The sequence below is a fragment of the Apteryx rowi genome, unplaced genomic scaffold (genome assembly GCF_003343035.1).
Source record: "Apteryx rowi isolate R43461 unplaced genomic scaffold, aptRow1 scaffold_559, whole genome shotgun sequence".
NCBI classification, from domain to species: Eukaryota; Metazoa; Chordata; class Aves; order Apterygiformes; family Apterygidae; genus Apteryx; species Apteryx rowi.
In genome coordinates this window covers 242,297-246,218 of record NW_020450826.1, presented here as the reverse complement: position 1 = coordinate 246,218, position 3,922 = coordinate 242,297, and the positions used below count along the sequence as shown (strand labels likewise).

The 3,922-nt window shown below is 41.5% G+C and overlaps 1 long non-coding RNA gene across 1 annotated transcript; it reads left to right on the top strand.

The window, feature by feature from the left end:
- The first annotated feature begins 2,190 nt into the window (after nucleotides 1-2,190).
- LOC112973598 lies at nucleotides 2,191-3,922 on the top strand. The gene is made up of 3 exons (XR_003256035.1): nucleotides 2,191-2,261; nucleotides 2,698-2,869; nucleotides 3,742-3,922. It is a non-coding gene; the product is annotated as an uncharacterized LOC112973598 (long non-coding RNA).

Sequence of the window (3,922 nt, the reverse complement as noted above, 5' to 3'; positions counted from 1 at the left end):
CAAACTGTAGTTGATGTGTGTATCTTTGTCATGCAGTAATGCAGCTGTACTCGGCCTGATAGCTGCAGTAGTGGCAGTTTATTTGCGTGGAAAGTAGTCTTGAGTTGCTTATTGTTACTGTTGCTTCATCTACACTGTCCTGGTTGTGGGGATGGATTAGCTTTCAACAGCTTTCAAAAATTAAGCTGTTTGSTGTGTGTAAAGTCACTTGTGCAAATTATGCGTATTGATGGCATTTATTTCATAAGTATTCTAGTATGTGTAGCTGTATAAGGTGCTAAGTAACATTTATAGGCTATGCTATAATTCCCTTAAAGAGTTAGCAAAGTAATGTCCCCGGTGCCTGAGACGAGGCAGTTCCTAAGTGTGTGTAACATAGGAAGTGCCGATCTTTTTATCTTGAGATATATAAGGGTAAGAAGAGAAGCATTGTATTTCCTTATTTGCTTTTTCCCTTCTTTCCCATGTGTATACACAGAGAAAAAGGTGAAAAGGGGCATTTTGCTATCTGGGAGTAAACCACATAAAACACAATGTTAAATCATTCTGGTAGTACTGTACCATATTATGTGCTTACAAGGTAACAGAAGGTAGTATTTGTATATCATTTGTGGTGTTTTACAAGCCCTTGATTTAAATTGAGTGATTAGGTTCCGCTGTCTCTCCAAGTTTAATTACCGTGTTCTTAGCTGACTTCTGCTGTTTTCTATGAATGTGAATTTTTTTAGCCATTTAGTATGTGAGAAAGTTTCACCCTGTGTTTCAAGGCCTAAGGTTTGTGTGTTTGTTCAGGGGGAGCTTGGGACCCTAATGTTTATGGAGGTCCTGTTTTGTTAGGAACTGAAAAATGTGACACCCCCCCGCCCCCAGCAGTGGGCTTCATTAGCAGCTCTGAAATGTATGTGAAAACAGTTGAGACTCTTTGAAGGCCTTATAGTTGAGCTCTTCCCTTAGAGAATAAGTAACATAACGTGTACCTTCCCATCTATTTTTACTGCTTTCACATTTAATATTGTTTGTATTGTAGGTGGCCCATCGTCTTAGTTTCTCAGTAGTTCTGCAAGACGCCACCAGGTAACTGCCCATAGGGAGGGTGGAGGGGTGAAACAAAATGCTGATTTTGAGGGACTAGCCTGCAGAGAGCTCTGTCACCGGTGGGAATAGAAGGTGACTCATGACTTCCAGTTGCCTCTCAGCAAGCAGCTATTTTCTAAACAAGTCCAATTATAAAAGTTTTCTAGTAGGATGGAGGGGAGCAGCTTCAGCCTGTTCTCATTTTTGTATCTTGCAGGCTTTTCACTTCAACCCTCAAAAATGTTTTCATAAACATTAAGCTCTTGCTGGAGGAAGGTACAAGCTGTTATTATCCTCTTTTCCTGGAGGAGGAGGAAGAGAGCAGGGAAAGGAAATCTGTTTGCTGAAAACAACTGTGCACAGAATTGTGGTGTTAATCTTTGGATTTTTTTCTATTCCTAGGGTCTGGTATGGAATTAATTTAAAACAGCAGTATTGAAATGCATTTCTTCTTAAGGGGTGACAGTAGACCCTTTGCTCCTTCCTGAGGCTCGTGTGTCCGTTGTACTCTTCTCTAGAAGGAATCTCTGGATCATTTACTTGTTGTTCAATGTGACTTTTTAGGAGCCTACAGCAGCTCCTAAACAGTGGACAAACTTTTTTTTTTTCCCAGTACAAGTCAAAATCAGTCAAGATAACAAATGCGAGAAGGAAGACATTCTGAGATGATGGCTGCTGTTGGTCCCCAGATTCCTAACCCTGAGCAACAAAGAGCAAAGCCTGCAGAAGAGAAGGGAGAGGTTGGGACAGTGCTATTTAAATTCCATTGATGAATAATTAATTATACCATTGATTATAGAAAAAAATAATTTGGCTAAGTGAACAAAAGATACACTTCCGCTGCACTGCTACTCATTCGTGAAGTGGGAAACATACCCAGATGTGGCAACTGAAAAGTTTTTATTGCTATAGAATAACTGTGTGGTGTCTGGGAAGTGGAGGTACCGGCATAAAATCTGTGTCCAGAGTGTCTTGTATTCCTTATTTAGATTTCTTTAAAAAGGGAGCCAGGTTTTGCCACCACCACCACCCCATTAGCTTCTGGATTTACAGACAACTCCCACCTTTCTCAGCGAATTGCACAAGAAATTCTGTGGACAAAAGCCTTGCTGAGGATGGCCCCTCTTCTTCTGAGCAGGTCCTTCCTGTATGCTGAATGAGGCGGAGGAGCTTATAGGAAAAAAACAGTATGTGATTTTTGCATTTATTTTTTGAAATCAATTACAATCATGCATTTTCTAAGGGACAGGGAATTAAGGGTGCATAAGCAGTGCTGCCTTGGGCTTTTCCTAATTCAGAATAATCGATTTTACAGCATAATGTAGTTCTTAATTGCAACTGTTTGATTTTTTTTTTGTTTGTCTTTTTGTTTTAATGAAAAAAAAAAAAAAGAGATGCAAGTCTTGGATGTGCCTGAATTTGCATGATCTTTAAGCCTGAACTTCTGCATCAAAGCATAAACCTAAGCTGACAGGGCTAAAATGAGCCATAGTTGGCAGTTATCCTTAAGATATGGCAGTCTTAAAGATTGGGAGTGGTTATGCCATGCTGTTTTACCTGAGCTATTTTCTGAGAGCAGGAAAAGATGAACTAACATCTCCTGGATTTTATGTTCTCTTGCAGTTAGATTGTCTTGCCTCTACACCTCTGGCTCTCTTGCTATATTTCACACACACACGTTTCACCTCACCACAGTCCTGCTCTTGTGATCCTGTTGTACCCACCTTGCCTCTGCCTCGTGGCATCTACCTCGCCTGCCCCGGCCCTCTCCGCTGCACCCGCGTACCTCCTCCTGGTTCGTATCGGGCCTCTTGTGTGTTTTTTTCCCATTCAGTTTCTTGATCCTATAGCAGAGTCATTGCAGGAGTTGGGTGGGCCGAAGCTCGCTTTTCCAGGTCGAGCGAGCTGCCAAAGTGTTCCTGACAAGACATGGAAACGGCGTGCCAGAAGGTTACTGAAATGCCAGTAGGAGATTTCTCGTGACGCTGTTTTGGGCGCACCCTCAGGAGGCAACACTGCAAAGCTCACCCCAAAGCACAGCAGAACTTCCTGCTYGAGACCAAGTTGCCAATTTTAGGTTAGGAGCTACAGGTTTGCAAATAACCATGAAATGCAGTGGCAATAGTTACTACAGGCATATAGTAAATTCCAGTTTACCTTTTTTCTGAGACCCTGAAATTGCCTAGGGAGGGGCAGTTTTTGCACAAGAACAGCAGTTTGGTATCCAGCATAACTTTTTTTTGACAAATTTGAAGCATTTACAGCAAAATGTGGATGCGATCGTTTTTAAGTAAAATTGCATGTGAGAATCTTTAAAAGTTGGCAAAACAGGCTTCTAGTGTTTTGTTCTTATCCATGAAGAGAGTTCAACTCTCTAACACAATAGTTCATTAAGAGGTAACTTTGAACATGTCAAGAAAGGTTAGAGCTTGATATGGTCATAATGAACTGAAACTGGTCTTACCAATAAATGCTAGGTAACCTTAGTAACATTTACTGTTATCACTGTTGCCTATATTCTGTTTAGTAGCTTGCCAGAAAACCAAAGTAAAGTGTTTTCCTTACCAATTTTACATTCACGTGACTCCCAGTAATTACATGGTAAAAGTTAGTTCTTGGTTACCTTTCACAAGGTTGTGTTTTAAGGCCACTCTCTTAAACCTTTAGGTGCAATGGCTATTGTGAAGACAAACTTCAGGCACAGTGTTGCCTCGCACCCTGGTTATTCTCTGACACAGTTTTCTCCAAGCTGAGCAACCAGAGCCCCCCCTGCTGAAGCTGCTGTGACGGATACCTGCTCTGCTAATAACAGGGGTGCGAGGGGGAGCAGCTTTCAGATGTGCCGTTC